The sequence below is a fragment of the Schistocerca nitens genome, chromosome 9, assembly GCF_023898315.1.
Source record: "Schistocerca nitens isolate TAMUIC-IGC-003100 chromosome 9, iqSchNite1.1, whole genome shotgun sequence".
NCBI classification, from domain to species: domain Eukaryota; kingdom Metazoa; phylum Arthropoda; class Insecta; order Orthoptera; family Acrididae; genus Schistocerca; species Schistocerca nitens.
In genome coordinates this window covers 425,891,094-425,912,871 of record NC_064622.1, presented here as the reverse complement: position 1 = coordinate 425,912,871, position 21,778 = coordinate 425,891,094, and positions in this window count along the sequence as shown.

Genomic DNA, 21,778 nt, shown 5'->3' with positions numbered 1-21,778 from the left:
ATGGCTCTGAGCACTATGGGACTTAACATCTGAGGTCATCAGTCCCCTAGAACTTAGAACTACTTAAACCTAACTAACCTAACGACATTACACACATCCATGCCCGAAGCAGGATTCGAACCCATTTTGAAACGACTGGGAAATTTTAGGAATGCCAACGATTTTCGTACAAAGTATTAGGCATTGTAATACGGGAGAGAGCTGTGGTTCCATACTTTTGGCCAATGACTGCACAATCACAGTTCAACTGAAATATGCATAAAGTCATTTCGGGAGCACTAACAAACTACACACTAAAATGTCTACTCTCTGCTGCACGGTTCTACTAAATATATATGCTTCTTCAATAATAATATCCGAACAGATACCAGATTATGTAACTTGCACAGGCCATCTCGTAATCTAGCAAAAAAATGGTTCAAATGGCTCTGAGCACTATAGGACTTAACATCTGAGGTCATCAGTCCCTTAGAACTTAGAACTACTTAAACCTAACTAAACTAACGACATCACACACATCCATGCCCGAAGCAAGATTCGAACCTGCGACCGTAGTGGTCGCAGGGCTCCAGACTGAAGCGCCTAGAGCCGCTCGGCCACACCGTCTGGCGTAATCTAGCACTTTGACTGATCAACTCTGATGCGTGAATCAAACAAGATATCAGGATCAAGCCGAATGTCTGACCCAACATAAATTTTCAAGCGAAATTCATAAATGTTAACACATCGAGGGAGAACTGGCCGCTCTTCAGTAGAAAGTATTAATAGACATACAGACACGGTTTCAATACAGATATTAAAAATATAAAATATGGAGATTCCTCGCATTTACTAAAACGGGATGGCTATAAATTGCAGATTTTATGTAAACCTTGCTGCCTTCTTAAAATACAATCAGTTAACAGTAGTCTTCACATAAACGGAGCATTTCCCTTTACTGGAGTCGCATGCAATGACCGGTAGGGTTACTGAAGGAAGAGTGTTTTGGAAGGGACGTGGGATAGAAGATTTGGAGAGGATGGCACCGAAACAAGCATTTGTAAAGGGAGGGAGGGATGTGAGAAGGGATGGGGATGGAGGTGGAGCGTTGATATGTGGAGAGAGTGTTCTGCTAGATCTGGAAGGATGGTTAGATCCCTTGGCGGATATCTTTATCAGGTAGGAGCAAAGTGGCTGAAGTTTCATTGACATAGGATGTGAAGCTTCCCCCATGAACCATGGACCTTGCCGTTGGTGGGGAGGCTTGCGTGCCTCAGCGATACAGATGGCCGTACCGTAGGTGCAACCACAACGTAGGGGTATCTGTTGAGAGGCCAGACAAACATGTGGTTCCTGAAGAGGGGCAGCAGCCTTTTCAGTAGTTGCAGGGGCAACAGTCTGGATGATTGACTGATCTGGCCTTCTAACATTAACCAAAACGGCCTTGCTGTGCTGGTACTGCGAACGGCTGAAAGCAAGGGGAAACTACAGCCGTAATTTTTCCCGAGGACATGCAGCTTTACTGTATGATTAAATGATGATGGCGTCCTCTTGGGTAAAATATTCCGGAGGTAAAATAGTCCTCCATTCGGATCTCCGGGCGGGGACTACTGAAGAGGACGTCGTTATCAGGAGAAAGAAAACTGGCATTCTACGGATCGGAGCGTGGAATGTCAGATCCCTTAATCGGGCAGGTAGGTTAGAAAATTTAAAAAGGGAAATGGATAGGTTAAAGTTAGATATAGTGGGAATTAGTGAAGTTCGGTGGCAGGAGGAACAAGATTTTTGGTCAGGTGATTACAGGGTTATAAATACAAAATCAAATAGGGGTAATGCAGGAGTAGGTTTAATAATAGGAGTGCGGGTTAGCTACTACAAACAGCATAGTGAACGCATTATTGTGGCCAAGATAGACACAAAGCCCATGCCTACTACAGTAGTACAAGTTTATATGCCAACTAGCTCTGCAGATGATGAAGAAATTGATGAAATGTATGACGAGCTAAAAGAAATTATTCAGGTAGTGAAGGGAGACGAAAATTTAATAGTCATGGGTGACTGAAATTCGTCAGTAGGAAAAGGGAGAGAAGGAAACATAGTAGGTGAATATGGATTGGGGGGAAGAAATGAAAGAGGAAGCCGCCTTGTAGAATTTTGCACAGAGCATAACTTAATCATAGCTAACACTCGGTTCAAGAATCATAAAAGAAGGTTGTATACCTGGAAGAATCCTGGAGATACTAATAGGTATCAGATAGATTATATAATGGTAAGACAGAGATTTAGGAACCAGGTTTTAAATTGTAAGACATTTCCAGGGGCAGATGTGGATTCTGACCACAATCTATTGGTTATGAACTGCAGATTGAAACTGAAGAAACTGCAAAAAGGTGGGAATTTAAGGGGATACGGAATCACCTATCCCCGCAATGTTAATATATGCCTACTATAGGGAACATTTTCTCACAAACTACTGGAGACAGAGAGGTAAAAATTTTACTGTATGTGCATTCATACGTTACAACAATACTGAAACAACAGTTTATTGTCAAAGTATTTTCTTACAGAGATATTGTACATTTATTTTTAAGTAAATTTTGTCCATCGCTTTTTACTAGACTATCACCCCTAAGTCTTTTGTAAATCAAGTAATTAAAAAATCGTTGTTTCAGTATGTAATAGGGACCTATGTCACTACGTCATAAAAATTTCAGACTTCTAGGTTGACCAGTACCTGAGATAATGTTCCTAGATGAAGTAAAAAGTAAACTTACGGGAAACGGAGAAAGAAGATTAAAACATTCCTGATCCGTAGCTAATACCCCCTTCACAGTCTTCATAATCATCTTCAAGTCTTCTTTTGGCACCCCTCTGCACCTGTCTTGCTTTTTTCACTAATGTCTTGATTATATTATCAGCATGCCTTAGTCTGTGCTGATCTAAAAAGAACATAGCACGTACCGTACGGGAACCAACACACATACCCAACTTTTGAAGGACCTGGCATTTAGTTATATTTCCAAGATTGAAGGTTGCCACAGCATCATACACACCAAAATGTAGTGTATTAATTCCGACAAACACTGTTTTTGGGAGACGATGCCATATCACACTATTCAAGCACTCGTTGGGGTTCTGCGTTTTTCCGTGAAGACATTTCATCAGAAGACTTCTGTCAGCCAGATCTCTGAAAATGGGCTTTATTTCTGCCATGATGGCTGATGGTAGACTGTGGTGGTGAATGTATTTCTCTCCTGTTGTTAGTCCCCTATTGTATTTACACCAGCTGTTTTCACCTTTGGGGCACAAACCATGTTGTGGATGCTCATCCGTGGATGCGGTGTGGAAATATAAAGCCCATATAGCTCTCCTCATTTCTTCAAGATTGCCTGTATTTTGCCTGATTGCAAGGCCATAGCAGTTCTGAATGTGGTCTATTATGGAATCAGTCAATCTTCCTCTGCCATCCAAGGTTTTCCCATCATCTAGTTTTTTCCCTTTCATAACTGATTTTAACCTTCTCAGCCTGGCACCCATTCTCTTCTGCACATGTCCTATACATTCAAGTTTGCTTATATTTACACTGTTCCCATATGGTTTGCTTTCCAAAACTTCTTTGAATGCTTTAGAGTCACCATCTCCCAGATATTTGACATAGCGAACATTATACCACTGTGAAGAGCGATGAAAAATTTTCTTCACCCCAGCAACCTCCATGCCACCACTACTACCATAATAATTAGCAATACAGTCATCACTGTGTTCATTTTTCAGCCTGCCTGTGCACCTACAGTATTTAGACATTATTGCAACATCAATAACCTTGCCAGTATCAACACTAGTTGCTGTTACAACACCATTGTTGGAGGTGTGGCCCCTTTTCTGCCACGTGCCATCAAACGCCACTGTGAGGTCACGACTGCCGTCATTTTCTTCCACTGCTTCTTCCACAGCAACCTGCATTGACTTCTGTGCTACATCTTCAACTGCAGATCCTAGTACATAATTGTAAGCTTCAAACTTTGAAGGTGCACTTGGAAGATTTAGAACACCACATAGCATATCACCAGCTGCTTTGCCCTTACCAATTGCTCGCAATCCATAAACTAACCTAATATTTACACTATAAAGTTCAGTTTTCTTGTATCCATTATTTACAGTTACTGAAACCGAACTTGGAAACTTACAGCTGTATTTACAAACACTGCATATTAAATTAAACTGGGCAGCCAGGCCAACATGGGATTCTACTTTCAGAGAAACGTTTCCATGACATTTTTTGCAGCACAAACTGTTTTCAAGAGCTTCACACAATATATTCGTATCAATGAGTTCAAAAACTTCATTCCCTCTATCAAGTAAGTTATATTTCTCTTCCAAATCTCTTAGTTTTTTATGAGAAGAACTGTTTTCATTTGGTGTAAGTTCGTTCGGCAAATCAGTAATAAGTGGATTCACATTTTCCAACAGTGATGATGATGAACTGCTTTGCTTTGCTAATGAATCATTATTTCTTTTCTTTTGCCAGTTCACACGCTTTTTAAATACTTTTGCTTTAGCTCTAGGCATTTTCACTGCGAAAAATGAAGCACTAAATACGAAATAACTCAACAACAACTACTTTCTTATATCACACTGTTTACAAAACAGTCCCGCCACAAAGTCAAAGAGTAACTTGAGGAAACCAGAGAGAAACATTTTCGGGCAACTAGTGTATAAATAGTCGCTGGAAACCGGGATATTTGAATTCATGTCACTTTAAAGGTACTGCCAAAAAGTTCATGGTCAGCCACGAGAGACGTGTATAACTAAAGCGCAATACCCGATCTCACAAATATATAAAAATAAAATAGTTATAATTGTAGTAGAGCTATGTATGATACGTCATTTTAAAGAGGAAACATGGCAGAATATAATACACCAATAAAAAAAAATTCGATTTTTTAACCCAAAATCCGATTCCGTATCCCCTTAAGGAGATGGGACCTGGATAAACTGAAAGAACCAGAGGTTGTAGAGAGTTTCAGGGAGAGCATAAGGGAACAATTGACAGGAATGGGGGAAAGAAATACAGTAGAAGAAGAATGGGTAGCTCTGAGGGATAAAGTAGTGAAGGCAGCAGACGATCAAGTAGGTAAAAACACGAGGGCTAATAGAAATCCTTGGGTAACAGAAGACATATTGAATTTAATTGATGAAAGAAAATATAAAAATGCAGTAAATGAAGCAGGCAAAAGGGAATACAAACGTCTCAAAAATGAGATCGACAGAAAGTGCAAAATGGCTAAGCAGCGATGGCTAGAGGACAAATGTAAGGATGTAGAGGCTTGTCTCACTAGGGGTAAGATAGATACTGCCTACAGGAAAATTAAAGAGACCTTTGGAGAGAAGAGAACCACTTGTATGAATATCAAGAGCTCACATGGCAACCCAGTTCTAAGCAAAGAAGGGAAGGCAGAAAGGTGGAAGGAGTATATAGAGGGTTTATACAAGGACGATGTACTTGAGGACAATATTATGGAAATGGAAGAGGATGTAGATGAAGATGAAATGGGAGATAAGATACTGCGTGAAGAGTTTGACAGAGCACTTAAAGACCTGAGTCGAAACAAGGCCCCGGGAGTAGACAACATTCCATTAGAACTACTGATGGCCTTGGGAGAGCCAGTCATGACAAAACTCTACCATCTGGTGAGCAAGATGTATGAGACAGGCGAAATACCCACAGACTTCAAGAAGAATATAATAATTCCAATACCAAAGAAAGCAGGTGTTGACAGATGTGAAAATTACCGAACTATCAGTTTAATAAGCCACAGCTGCAAAATACTAACACGAATTCTTTACAGACGAATGGAAAAACTGGTAGAAGCGGACCTCGGGGAAGATCAGTTTGGATTCCGTAGAAATGTTGGAACACGTGAGGCAATACTAACCTTACGACTTATCTTAGAAGAAAGATTAAGAAAAGGCAAACCTACGTTTCTAGCATTTGTAGACTTAGAGAAAGCTTTTGACAACGTTAACTGGAATACTCTCTTTCAAATTCTGAAGGTGACAGGGGTAAAATACAGGGAGCGAAAGGCTATTTACAATTTGTACAGAAACCAGATGGCAGTTATAAGAGTCGAGGGGCATGAAATGGAAGCAGTGGTTGGGAAAGGAGTGAGACAGGGTTGTAGCCTCTCCCCGATGTTATTCAATCTGTATATTGAGCAAGCAGTAAAGGAAACAAAAGAAAAATTCGGAGTAGGTATTAAAATTCATGGAGAAGAAGTAAAAACTTTGAGGTTCGCCGATGACATGGTAATTCTGTCAGAGACAGCAAAGGACTTGGAAGAGCAGTTGAACGGAATGGACAGTGTCTTGAAAGGAGGATATAAGATGAACATCAACAAAAGCAAAACGAGGATAATGGAATGTAGTCAAATTAAATCGGGTGATGCTGAGGGAATTAGATTAGGAAATTAGACACTTAAAGTAGTAAAGAAGTTTTGCTATTTAGGGAGTAAAATAACTGATGATGTTCGAAGTAGAGAGGATATAAAATGTAGACTGGCAATGGCAAGGAAAGCGTTTCTGAAGAAGAGAAATTTGTTAACATCAAATATAGATTTAAATGTCAGGAAGTCGTTTCTGAAAGTATTTGTATGGAGTGTAGCCATGTATGGAAGTGAAACATGGACGATAACCAGTTTGGACAAGAAGAGAATAGAAGCTTTCGAAATGTGGTGCCACAGAAGAATGCTGAAGATAAGGTGGGTAGATCACGTAACTAATGAGGAGGTGTTGAATAGGATTGGGGAGAAGAGAAGTTTGTGGCACAACTTGAAGAAGGGATCGGTTGGTAGGACATGTTTTGAGGCATCAAGGGATCACAAATTTAGCATTGGAGGGCAGCGTGGAGGGTAAAAATCGTAGAGGGAGACCAAGAGATGAATACACTAAGCAGATTCAGAAGGATGTAGGTTGCAGTAGGTACTGGGAGATGAAGAAGCTTGAACAGGATAGAGTAGCATGGAGAGCTGCATCAAACCAGTCTCAGGACTGAAGACCACAACAACAGGATGTGAAGAGCGTGTAGGTGTAAGATTCGGAAGATCTGTTGGTGAAAGCGTGGCACGATACGAGGGCTAACAAACAGGGATCAAATGATACTATGGTTCAGTCTCGCGGAAGTGTAGGAAATCCGAAGGTGTTCAGTGTGGGAGAAAGAGCAAATTAATAAGTTCATACAGGGCTTTAAAGGGGTATCGTAGACAGATATGGAAGGCACGATGCAACGCATAACGTTCGAGAATTTGGGGGGAATGGAAAAAGTTCGTTGGGGTGCAAAACAAGGCGGCATTGCCGTACGAGAGAATTGATCGGATTAAGATTCTGAGACTGGAGTATGGAGAAGAGATATGATCTCTGTTTTCGGCCGGTTGAAATTTTTAATTTACCACGGGTTTTTTGTTAGATGGTTAGTAAATTCATTTTCCATGTTATTTCGCGGTCGACGGTTAGTCGAATATATTTGTGTTATGGACGTTTGTGATTTTTTTCATCGGACTGCTGGGGACAGCTATGTGGATCTTGGAAGGTTTGATCTTCTGGTGCTACTCGTTGTACGGGGATGTAAACTGGTTGAGTGGGATTTTAAAGGCTCGTTGGGATTTCTGGAGGGTTAAGTATAGCTTTAGAAAGGTGATGTCATAGGAAATGGGAAAAATCCACTGACATAAGCAACTATGAACGTCTGTGGAAAGTGATTGAAGGATGATGATACCACGAGTGGGTGAGGAGGCGTTGGACGTCCACACCTCATCACAGAACATGGAGAACAGGAGTGCAGCATTGATAACAGGGCGAGTCGCGTAAGATTCGTAACATTCCTTTTATTTAGCGAAAGATTCAAGATATCGAAACAACTTTTTGGGAAAATGACAGACAGAATGCAGAGCGGCACATAATTTTGTTTCCTGTTTAATTCTCTTGATTCTTGTATCAAATGAGATACTGATAAAAGAATATCTTAAACGAACGACATACTTTAACAACATTCGAAAGATTTGAAAAGTCGATTAGAGTGATAAAACGGGCTAAAATGTTTGTAATGAAAAAGTACCTGAGAAATGCACCAAAATTGATAGGCCATTGAGGTGTAAAACATCTCTAGGAGACTAAGTCAGTTGACGTCGTACCAAGCCGTTCCACTGTTTACTCGTTACCACAAAAGGTGTCTAAACATGGGTACACCCATTTTAAATAGTTCTCTTTAAGTTGTTTCTGATATGTTAGTATTTAGCATATAGCTGTATTTATAACACTCGTAGGTGACCCAATATCTATGTAGAATAAATTAGGGCGATATACAGACGAAGTATGTGCTGAGAGGCCGATTTGGCGGTGTTTACGCCACAACAGCCGATTCTTGCCACTTATCCATTCAGTTTAAACACATTTCTCCAATACTTTAACGCAAAGTTCAACATTATCAAGCATTATGCCACTTTACGCGTGTTTCCTAGAGTTTTTAACGTCCTTAATAAAAGCACAACGACCCATTTTTTTTAAAAAAAAAACATACTGATTCTGGTTTAAACGATCAATCGTGCAACATTGTGTGCCGCTCTGTGGAGATACTACTCGTATCATGTGCCGAAAACCTGATTTCGATATCTTGAGCCAGTCGCTAATTACAAGGGGTGTTACGTCTTACCTGACTCACGCTATATGTGGAAGAATACGCTGTCATCACCTTCTTAATAGCGCAATGGTCCATCTTTGCAGCGCAATACATCATCACATGGATTTATCATGTTCTTGGAAAATTTCCAGTGGTATTTCACATCTGATTATTACACATAGGTGACGCAGTTCCCGAAAATTGCGGGCGATGTTTTGTAGAAGCGGAGCCAGCGCCAGATAGCGCCCTAGTTGTATTGCATCGGGTTCAGATCATTCGAATTTCGTGATCAAGCCATCAACTCACGTCCACTGTCACGCTCCTCAACACACTGTACCACGATTCTGACCTTCTTACGTGGATAGTCAGCCTGCTGGAAGATGTCAGCGCCATCGGAGAACACAAGTGTCCCAGTGATGTTCATGTAGTCCGTAACTGATACAGTACCCTCAGTTAGAAGGTCAGGCCCCTTGCAAGCGCGGGTGAGCACTGCCAAGGTACCGGGTGATCAAAAAGACAGTGTAAGTTTGGAAACTGAATAAATCACGGAATAATGCAGATAGAGAGGTACAAATTCACACGCCTGCTTGGAATGACATGGGGTTTCATTAGAACACAAAAAATACAAAGTTCAAAAAATGTCCGACAGATGGCGCTTCATCTGATCAGAATAGCATTAATTAGCATAACAAAGTAAGACACAGCAAAGATGATGTTCTTTACAGGAAATGCTCAATATGTCCACCATCATTCCTCAACAATAGCTGTAGTCGAGGACTAATGTTGTGACCAGCACTGTAAAGCATGTCCGGAGTTATGGTGAGGCATTGGCGTCGGATTTTGAGCGTCCATAGAGATGTCGGTCGATCACGATACACTTGCGACTTCAGGTAACCCCAAAGCCAATAATCGCACGGACTGAGGTCGGGACCTGGGAGGCCAAGCATGACGAAAGTGGCGGCTGAGCATACGATCATCACCAAACGACGCGTTCCAGCAGGTGTTTATCAGCCAGGCTGGGGATGATGCGATTCTGTAACATATCGGCGTACCTCTCACCCGTCACGGTAGCACTTTTGCAGTCCAGCGCCATCTGTCGGATATTTTGTGAACTTTTTTTTGGTTCTAATAAATCTCCATGTCATTCCAAGCATGTGTGTCAATTTGTACCTCTCTATCTACATTATTCCGTGGTTTATTAAGTTTTCAAATTTATACTGACTTTTTGCTCACCCGGTATAATGCTGTCTACTTCGTGGCGCGGTGAATGTTTCGAACAGCCGTTTGTCTGGATGCTGGCGTATCTAGACACTACTATCAACCTGGCGTAACATGAAACGAGAGTTATACGAACAGACGACACGTTTCCACTGGTCTGGACAATCCAGTGTCTACTGCAGTCGTTGATGTAATTTTCATTGGGTCTGCGTGGAAACACGAAGGCGTCGTCTGTTTCGGAGCCCTGTGTTGAACAATGTGTGCTGTGAAGTGTGCTCCGAGGCACTTGTGCCTAGACCAGCATTAAGCTCCGTCGTCACATCTGTCACGCACCGCTCACTGTACTGCTTTACAGACCAGTCGAGTACCCGAAATCCAAATTGCGTGATGGGGTGTCAACGTGCAACATCTCAGCTTACTTCAGTTTCTATAGATGCTCACGATGGTTGCACGCGAATAGCCGACCAGTTTCGCGCAATTTCCAGGCTTCGGGCCATAGCAGTCTGCCCTTTGTCAAAAACGCTTATGTCAGAGGACTTCATTTGCCGTCCGTATTGTTGCTAGAATGATTATCCGTTCGTGATATCTGGCATTCCGCAAGGTAGTGTCATAGCCCTTCTGCTGTTCCTGATTTACGTAAATGATCTAGGTGATAATCTGAGCAGCCCCCTTAGATTTTTTGCAGATGATGCTGTAATTTACCGTCTACTAAAATCATCAGACGATCAATTCAGTTACAAAATGATCTAGAGAGAATTTGTGTATGGTGTGAAAACTGGCAATTGGCACTAAACAAAGAAAAGTGCGAGGTCATCCACATGGGTACTGAAAGAAATCCGAAAAATTTTGGGTATACGATAAATCGCACAAATCTAAGGGCTATCAGTTCGACTAAATACCTAGGAATTACAATTACGAGCAACTTAAATGGGAAAGACTACATAGATAATATTGTGGGGAAGGCGAAACAAAGACTGCGCTTTGTTGGTAGAACACTTAGAAGATGCGACAAACCCACTGAAGAGAGCCTACATTACACTTGTCCGTCCTCTGCTGGAACATTGCTGCACGGTGTGGGATCCTTACCAGGTAGGACTGACGAAGGACATCGAAAAGGTGCAAAGAAGGGCAGCCCGTTTCGTGTTATCGCGCAATATGGTTGAGACTGTCACTGATATGATACGAGCGTTGCGGTGGCATTCACTGAAACAAAGGCGGTTTTCTTTGAGGAGGGATCTATTTACGAAATTTCAATCACCAATTTTCTATTCCGAAGGTGAAAATACTGTATTTTGTTGACACCCACCTACGTAGGGAGAAACGATCATCATAATAAAATAAGAGAAATCAGAGCTCGAATGGAAAGATTTAGGTGTTCCTTTTTCCCACGCGCCATTCGAGAGTGGAATGGTAGAGAATAGTATGAAAATGGTTCGGTGAACCCTCTGCCAGGCACTTCAGTGTGAACTGCAGAGTAACCATGTAGATGTAGATGTAGATGTCTCTGCTCCGCTTATGTCCTTACCGCCGCCAGTGTCCGCAAAGTCACCAGGTGGTATTAAATCTCCTACTTTTTAGCCCATTAATGTGTAAAGGCAATAGATTCTTTCTGTTGAAAGCTGTTTCTAGTATCTCTTGATTTAGCCGAGTTGTGGACTGTAGGATTATTATTCCGCTTACTTTACTGCTATGTCTTTGGCAGACTCTATGTTTAATAAGTCGCTCTCTAGGAGCCTGCTACTTTTGGCAACTTTATATACTGTAAATCATCCTCTACACATATCTTGAGCGAAGTGGGTTATCCACTCGTCATTTCTGACATGGCTTCCTTACTCATACTATCTGCTGTAGGTGATGCATCGTCCATAAACATCAGCATTGATATCTGGCCCTCTTTGCCCCATCCCCTTTTACACATTGATTCTTTTTCTGGAACTTCTTTTCCAGTCCATTTTTTCTTTGGCCTGGAACTTATAAGTGTTGAAAAATTTCAATATGTCTTATAATACCTATGACACAAAGATGCCTTTATTGTTGTTTCATCCCTGTTACTCCCACTTGATAGCAGATGACTTTGACAACTGATGGTTTTTGTATCTCACCCTACTCTAAGGTTTCTGTTGTGTCCTGCGATCGGCAGGACTAACTGTCAATTTGAACACACTTTATTATAATTAAAGAAGAAAACGCCTTCTTGGCATACACTAAGTTTTAAACGCAAGAACGACAAGAGAAACCCACAACTCTTGTGGTGAAAACCAAATAAGGAAACAAGACAATGAAAGAAAAATACTAACCAAAATTTACTCTACACAAAGCCATCCGGGTGGTCGAGTGCTTCTAGGCGCTACAGTCTGCAACCGCGCGACCGCTACTGTCGCAGGTTCGAATCCTGCCTCGGGCATGTATGTGTGTGATGTCCTTAGGTTAGTTAGGTTTAAGTAGTTCCAAGCTGTAGGGGACTGATGACCACAGAAAAATCCCATAGTGCTCAGAGCCATTTGAACCATTTGAACTCTACACAATACGAAATACAACATGCTACTACAATGCTACAGCGAGTGAATACAATGCAATGCCGGCGTAAGTACTCGCCGGAGCTGTTCCTAAGTGTTGGTAAACATTGCCGGTCTGACGGTCTAGGCGTGCTTATAAAGCCAGGTTGACGGAGTGCTACAACAGTCATATGAGTTCCGATTGGTGGAACACTGTCACATGTTGTCTGGCGAAGTAGTTCCGTGTTTATTTGGAAAGTCTGTCACTGTTTGTGCTCCCTGCTGCCGTTGGATAAGCAGCTGCAGCAGCAAGTCGTATACCCCTAGCTTACTTATTTGTTACATAGTTTAATTCTTAATGTCTTTGCGTGTTTTTGGGTACTTGCATTGTTTAGTTCATAAATTTCGGGCGTATTATAGCATTTGAGAGCTGTAGCATCGCGCTTTTGTGTTTACTTCGTAGATTCTTACTTAAATTACGAGTGAGTTTCGTATAGGAGGCGTAATTTCGAGTTTTAGTTACTGTAATCGTAAATTCAGGCAGATTGTAGCGCAGTCGTTAGGCATTTGTACAGGTTAGTTAATACATTCTTTGCGTGTTTCCCTTGTGTTATCTAGGCACGGACTCGTGTTTCAGTAACTGTTGTTCAACATCGATTAGAATGGACAGGGACTGTGATTGCTGTGTTCGGATGAGGTCTGAGTTGGCATCCCTTCGCTCACAGCTGCAAGCGGCGCTGACTTCGGTCGCGCAGCTTGAGGCTGTTGCCAATGGGCACCACTGTGGGGAGCCGGACTTGGGTATCACGGGAATGTCAACCTCGTCCCGTCTGTCCACAGATCGGTCTGCCGCTGTGGTTACCCCAGTTGCAGCCCGCAGTGGGGCTGAGCCCTCGCCTGTGGTTGATTGGGAGGTCGTTCCAAGGCGTGGCAGGCAGCGAAAGATCTCCCCGGAGGCTGATCAGAAAGCCTCCCCGGTGCGTCTGACAAACAGGTTTTAGGTACTGTCTCTGGCTGAGCCAGATGCATCTGCCTGCCCTGTTTCAGAGGATGATTCTCAGCCTTCAAGGTCCGGGCAGTCACAGAGGGTGGGCTTATTGGTAGTTGGGAGCTCCAATGTTAGGCGCGTAATGGGGCCCCTTAGGAACATGGCGGCTAAGGAGGGGAAGAAATCCAGTGTGCACTCTGTGTGCATTCCGGGTGGAGTCATTCCGGATGTGGAAGGGGTCCTTCGGGATGCCATGAAGAGCACAGGCCTCGGGAAAGTACGGGGTGGGCTGCAATCTCAAAGGGTGCATGGCAAACACAGGACGTGCTTGGATCAAGGAACAGTCGGAATTGTAAATTGTTGTAGTTGTGCTGGGAAAGTCCCTGAGCTTCAAGCGCTAATAGAAAGCATAGAAGCTGAAATCGTTATAGGGACAGAAAGCTGGCTAAAGCCTGAAATAAGTTCTGCAGAAATTTTTACGAAGTCTCAGACGGTGTTCAGGAAAGATAGATTAGGCAGAATTGGTGGTGGAGTGTTTGTGTCTGTCAGTAGTGGTTTATCTTGTAGTGAATTCGAAGTAGATACTCCGTACGAATTGGTATGGGTGGAGGTTATACTTAACAGCCGAACTAAGTTAATAATTGGCTCCTTCTACCGACCCCCAGACTCCGATGATATAGTTGCGGAACAGTTCAGAGAAAATTTGAGTCTCGTAACAAATAAATACCCCACTCATACGGTTATAGTTGGTGGGGACTTCAACCTTCCCTCAATATGTTGGCAAAAATACTTGTTCAAAAGCGGTGGTAGGCAGAAAACATCTTCCGAGTTTGTCCTAAATGCTTTCTCCGAAAATTATTTCGAGCAGTTAGTCCACGAACCCACGCGAATTGTAAATGGTTGCGAAAATACACTTGACCTCTTAGCCACAAACAATCCAGAGTTGATGGAGAGCATCATGACTGATACAGGGATTAGTGATCACAAGGTCGTTGTAGCTAGGCTCAATACCGTTTCTTCCAAATCCACCAGAAACAAACGCAAAATAATTTTATTTAAAAAAGCGGATTAAGTGTCACTAGAAGCCTTCCTAAGAGACAATCTCCATTCCTTCCGAACTGACTCTGCAAATGTAGACGAGATGTGGCTCAAATTCAAAGATATAGTAGCAACAGCAATTGAGAGATTCATACCGCATAAATTGGTAAGAGATGGAACTGATCCCCCGTGGTACACAAAACAGGTCCGAACGCTGTTGCAGAGGCAACGGAAAAAGCATGCGAAGTTCAGAAGAACGCGAAATCCCGAAGATTGGCTAAAATTTACAGACGCGCGAAATTTGGCAAGGACTTCAATGCGAGATGCCTTTAATAGGTTCCACAACGAAACATTGTCTCGAAATTTGGTACAAAATCCGAAGAAATTCTGGTCGTATGTAAAGTACACAAGCGGAAAGACGCAGTCAATACCTTCGCTGCGCAGTGCCGATGGTACTGTTACCGACGACTGTGCCGCTAAAGCGGAGTTATTGAACGCAGTTTTCCGAAATTCCTTCACCAGGGAAGACGAATGGAATGTTCCAGAATTTGAAACACTAACAGCGGCTAGCATGAGTTTCTTAGAAGTAGATACCTTAGGGGTTGCGAAGCAACTCAAATCGCTTGATACGGGCAAGTCTTCAGGTCCAGATTGTATACCGATTAGGTTCCTTTCAGATTACGCTGATACAACAGCTCCCTACTTAGCACTCATATACAACTGCTCGCTCACTGACAGATCTGTACCTACAGATTGGAAAATTGCGCAGGTCGCACAAGTGTTTAAGAAGGGCAGTAGGAGTAATCCATCGAACTACAGACCTATATCATTGACGTCGGTTTGCAGTAGGGTTTTGGAGCATATACTGTATTGAAACATTATGAATCACCTCGAAGGGAACGATCTATTGATACGTAATCAGCATGGTTTCAGAAAACATCGTTCTTGTGCAACGCAGCTAGCTCTTTATTCGCACGAAGTAATGGCCGCTATCGACAGGGGATCTCAAGTTGATTCCGTATTTCTAGATTTCCGGAAAGCTTTTGACACCGTTCCTCACAAGCGACTTCTAATCAAGCTGTTGGCCTATGGGGTATAGTCTCAGTTGTGCGACTGGATTCGTGATTTCCTGTCAGGAAGGTCGCAGTTCGTAGTAATAGACGGCAAATCATCGAGTAAAACTGAAGTGATATCAGGTGTTCCCGAGGGAAGCGTCCTGGGACCTCTGCTTGTTCCTGATCTATATAAATGACCTGGGCGACAATCTGAGCAGTTCTCTTAGGTTGTTCGCAGATGATGCTGTAATTTACCGTCTAGTAAGTCATCCGAAGACCAGTATCAGTTGCAAAGCGATTTAGAAAAGATTGCTGTATGGTGTGGCAGGTGGCAGTTGACGCTAAATAACGAAAAGTGTGAGGTGATCCACATGAGTTCCAAAAGAAATCCGTTGGAATTCGATTACTCGATAAATAGTACAATTCTCAAAGCTGTCAATTCAACTAAGTACCTGGGTGTTAAAATTACGAACAACTTCAGTTGGAAAGACCACATAGATAATATTGTGGGGAAGGCGAGCCAAAGGTTGCGTTTCATTGGCAGGACACTTAGAAGATGCAACAAGTCCACTAAAGAGACAGCTTACACTACATTCGTTCGTCCTCTGTTAGAATATTGCTGCGCGGTGTGTGAGCCTTACCAGGTGGGATTGACGGAGGACATCGAAAGGGTGCAAAACAGGGCAGCTCGTTTTGTATTATCACGTAATAGGGGAGAGAGTGTGGCAGATATGATACGCGAATTGGGATGGAAGTCATTACAGCAAAGACGTTTTTCATCGCGGCGAGATCTATTTACGAAATTTCAGTCACCAACTTTCTCTTCCGAATGCGAAAATGTTTTGTTGAGCCCAACCTACATAGGTAGGAATGATCATCAAAATAAAGTAAGAAAAATCAGGGCTCGAACAGAAAGGTTTAGGTGTTCGTTTTCCCCGCGCGCTGTTCGGGAGTGGAATGATAGAGAGATAGTATGATTGTGGTTCGATGAACCCTCTGCCAAGCACTTAAATGTGATTTGCAGAGTAGTCATGTAGATGTAGATGTAGATGTAGATGTTTCTGTCCGCTGGCGATGTTTCTCTCTGCGCTCCTGAAAGAGGAGTCAGCAGCCCCTCTTGCGGGTTGGTTCTGCGGGCCCTCTAACAATAAGAGGCCGCTAGGACAGTTTCCATCTTATTCAGCTTGAGATTCTAAAGCGACTTTTCTTCAGCTACAAATACCATCAAAGTATCCGGATTTGCCTTTATATGTCAGTCTTAGTACCAAGTACTAGTTAACATTATTATCTTCCTGGCTTTTCTGAAGGCAATCTTTAAATTTTCTCCAGCCTGCTTCACTCAATTGCAGTGTTACCATTTGTCAGTTCGTACCTTCTTTGGTAATGTGGTAACTCTTCATGTGTTTTCAGTGGATTTCATAGTTCACTTAAGACGAATGTTGGGGTGACGCGAATTCCTACTTCGATTCTCGTCCAGTCCTACAACATGTTTCGTTTCTCAGCCGAATGTACGATAGTCTCGCAGATTTGTTCTAACAGACTACCGTAAAACTGGAAAGTGTAATGTTCTTACTAGGAAAGTTCTATTTCCGCATGTCGCTCTAAATAAATTTACAGACTACTAGTTTCGGCATTTGAAATTGCCATATTCAGATCATCTACATACATCAATCATTGTGTCACTCAATATAGTGCACTGATCATACACACGTTTGGGAGTAACTCGTTAAAGGCGAGGGCAATGTAAAGTCACAGTAAGCAATCCCTGTGAACTAAATATATTTTAGCACAAGTATGCTTTTACTGTATATATGACGTTACACTGGTGAGTCTTCTTCAGCGAGATGCTCTCAAGTATGTTTATGACTACATTGAGTGGTGCAATGGGTGTTCCGTGCTCGTGGTCTGAAGATTGGAATTTAAATTTCCGAAACTGGTTGTCTACATATGTATTTATTGTTGTGAGAGTAAATAAAACTTCTCTAGTAAGAACATTACATTTTTCAAATTCAGAGAGCGCTCTCCTGCAGACAATGAAAGGTAACCATACCATAAAACAACCCTTAACATCCGAATATTATGTTTTCACTCTATCTCAATACTTGAAAATATTTGTGAGGTAGTCGTAGTGTAGAACATAGCCGCAGTTATGATTCATCTTTATCGCTGCAGTCCGTTAACCCCAGCCTCACATAGCTCACGTCACACTCACGTTGATAGCGCTTCATTCCTTCTTTATCGTTCAGCGAACTAGTACCATAAATCATGTTACAGCTCAGGTATGGAAAAGGAGTTCTTCGTTTACTATCACTACCGGTTTCATAAGTTTCACCCATACGTTATTTTTAGTGTCCTCGATTTCTGAAACGTGTGCATCGAGGTAATGTAAATTCACGGAATTAACTAGTTAAAAGCGAAAGCTGACTAAACAGTACCAGTAGCGATAAAATGTGCAGTTTATACGATATTTTTGACAATATTAAGTGACAAAAAACTACAATTTCCACTAATAACAAAACCAGTCCCGTCTTAGCAAGTGGCTCAGGAGAGATCCTTCTAGATGAAGACAAACATCAACTTTTCTTTTCTTTCTTTCTTTTTCTTCAAGATTTGATGTCGCCAGCTGAAAGATAAACAGCGACTTGTATTGTTTTACTGCGATCGAGATTATTAAATTTTTAATAACTCAAATCATTAGTTAATTCTGAAAAACAATAAAAACCCGTATGTCTCTCTCTCTCAGATATTTTCGTTGCAGTGAATTGATCCAAATGGTCCAGTAAAGAAAACTACCAGCGGTTGCTTATATTTGTCTACATTTTTCCCCAAACACAGCTATCCAGTTGCAATCTTTATGAAACATTCAATCTTTATGAAATATTCTGAAAATCACAATTCAAGTAGTTGTTTAGAAAGATTGTGGTTTAAATTTAATTCTTTTATTTGCCTTTGCAATTACCAGTGTAGAACACTTAAATTTAGGATTTCTACATTTATATAATGAAAAATAACCAGTAAAATAACTACTTATCTCTGGCTTCAGATATATTTTTTTAAGTAACAATATACCCTAGTATCATTCAGTATAAGAAATTTGTAAATAATTGTGAATCCATGAAATATAAAATCAGGCAGATGATATTAAATGCCTTGTAGTGGTGAACAATGATTAACATCAACTCACAGAATCGCTAATTTAAACAAAAACTAACTAATAATTTTCCGTGTTTTTATGGTTTCTTATAGAAACTGCTAAACAGCTACAAACAGTCCATTAATTCATAATGAATAGAGTCCAGCTAGAGCACATATTCAGTAATATAAACACTTTTACGGTTATCAATATTGTAACCTAATATTTTGAAGAGCTTTTGAACAAACTATTAACTATCTCTGCTTTTCCGCTTGACTTGCGCTTAAAAGCTACGTGTGGAGCATCCCAGGCAATAGCCCAGCCCTAGTCTGTCAATACTGCATGACTGCAAATATTCTAAAGAAATCGCTCGCCCAGTTCGTCAGAAAGTGCTGCGCTATTTTCAGTCGAGGTGGGCCAGAAGGAATAGTATTCTCAGACACATTACAGAAAGATTTTCAATACATGACAACAGTTCACTCACAAGCTCCTTATAATTTTATGCTCCCTTATTTCGTAATAAATTGAAAGTGACGTTTTTAAAACTTTCCTAGGTAGACTTCTCATCGCCATGTAACATTTGAGCAAACTGCATTTCAGTGAAAAGCTTTCGAATCTGTGGGCCATATAGATACGTTCTTCAACCTTTGATTCACTCACTTTTGCAAATTTTCCATCAGTTGCTTTTATGCTTCGCCTCCATGGTTCATTTTCTTTAAAAAAGGAGAAAAACACAGTTGCGTAAAAATCCCTTTAGAACTAATCTTAATGACAAATTGCAATCACTACTATGTGCAATTAAGGTACTGAAATGATATGACCAGAGGTTATTTGATTGTTTCAGTCTTGTCCTATGTAACCGTTACACGAGTGCTGGAAACTAAGTTTTTATATTTTTCCCCGTAAATCAAAAACCGGAACTAAGTTCCAGTTTTCCTTCTCATATTTGTGGTCAGCACAGTGTAATGCATGAGAATCAGCTAGTTTAATGTATGTTCACTGTTGCACGGTGTTGTTAGTCTTCCACACACAGCATCGAGCGGAATAATGTAGCGTTTAACAGCTTGGCAGTGGTGAACATTTCTGGGGGATTTATTGTTTGCAGCTGCCTCATTGTCGTTCAGCCAAAGCAGGGGCGTCCTTCCCGGCAATCGAGTCAATCTTTCCTGCACATGCAATCGCGTGCAGGACCGGTAGCCGATTATTTGCAATAATCTTCGAGTTCACGGGCGATCTAAAACATTACGAGAACTTGCTTAACAGCGTGTGTGTGCACCTTAGGAAGGCAACAGAACGGTAATTCTGCATGGTATGGTCTCTACAAGACTTTGATAGGTTTTCGGAGATATGTTGCATCAGACGTGGACACATAGGTCGCACAATTCCCGTAAATTCCCGGCCAATGGATTGCAGGCGCGGGACTGCTGCTTGGTAGCGTCCCAGATGGGTTCAGATTGGGTGATACAGGAGGCCAAAACATCGATGTGACTGTAATGATCCTGAAGCCCTTTTAATACTAATCTGGCCTTGTGACACGGACAGTTACTGCATGGCTCCATCCTTGTTGAGGAAGGCGCCTAGCATGAAGGAATGCAGTGGTCCACAGTAGTGTTTGCATAGTCCACAGAGGTCATGGTGCCTTCTATCACTCCTATAATGTCCTCCATAACTCCGACCAAACCGATCTGCGTCCGTAGCATGGTCCTGTTTCGAGCAACTGTTCGCCTGGATGATGGTGTATCCGGTCATGGCCATCGATCAGGCAACACATTTCCATTGATCCAAGGTCCAGTCTCGATGATCCTGCGCAAATCGCTATCGGAACAGACGATATCAGTAGGTCGTCATAGAAGCACATGGAGGCCCTGTGTGAGGACAAGAAAGTGCACTGAATGACGTGCTCCGAAACACTTGTTCCTGCACCAGCATTGCACGCTGTCAACAGATCTGCCATAGATCGCCACCTATCGTACTTTACAGACAAGCCTCCGGTCTATCACGAGATGTGGACATGTGGTTTCTTGGTCCTTCAATCACTTCCTGCAGATGCTCAAAGCCGCTTATACCGATGGATTTCCCCATTTTCTGCCTGTATCGTAGCTAGGCGCCAATGTACTAGCCTCAGTGGTGACATCTGTTCCGGTCAGATCATCAAATCGGGCACGGCTAGCACTTGGATGGGTGGCCGTCTGGGTCTGCTGAGCGCTGTTGGCAAGGGGGATGGGCTCAGCCCTTCTGAGGCCAACTGAGGAGCTATTTGATTGAGGAGTAGCGGCTCCAGTCACGAAAACTCACAATGGCAGGGTGAGCAGTGTGTTGACCACACACTACTCCTCCATCTCCGCATCAGTGTCGCCTGTCAGCTGAGGATGACACGGCGGTCGGTCGGCACCGTTGGGCATTCCGAGGCCTGTTCGGGCGTAGTATTTTAGAGTTTTATCGTAGCTATAATTATTCGTTATTCGTCCCTGTTTCACTTATATAGCGTGGTACGCAAAACTTAAGAACGCAAGTAACTTTCGCATGATGTGTCGCTGCCAAGTAACGTAGATCGATGAAACACGGATCATATGCAGAAAGAACTGTTACAGGATAGCACAGTAACGGAAAGAAATAAGCACTGAGACGAACAGAAATGACACTTTTTTTCAAAGACAGTAATTACACTTGAGTCATCCTGGGTTCTGATGATCCCATGGACAGTACATGGTTCCTAATAAGATTTGTGATGAGCACGGACGGCATTGCATGCTCTGTAACCTGCTCCCATACTGACCAAAAGGTTGGTAAGAAATTCTTGCGGTAGGGCGTTCCAACCCTCCACCAGCGTGGTTGAGAACTACTCGAAGCTCGTAGGTGCATGTGGACATGCTGCAATATGTCTCCCCAGAGGATGACCCACGTGCTCTATTGGATTTAAATAGAAGAAACGGGCAGCCGGTCCATTCGCTGAATATCTTCTAGTTCCAAGAGCTCCTCCGCCTATGCAGTTCGATACACTGACGAATGTCCCGCTCAAAATACACACAGGGGCAGAAGTACAGGGTCACGATAACGTTAACTGGCGCGTGCACTCGGTACAAGGATCTGGAGGTCAGCACGACCACGGAACGTTAGTCTCTGCACACCATAACACCTGCACCATCAAAACGATCATGCTCGACAGTGCTGGTCGTACCCTCAAATTTGCGAAAGGTGGTA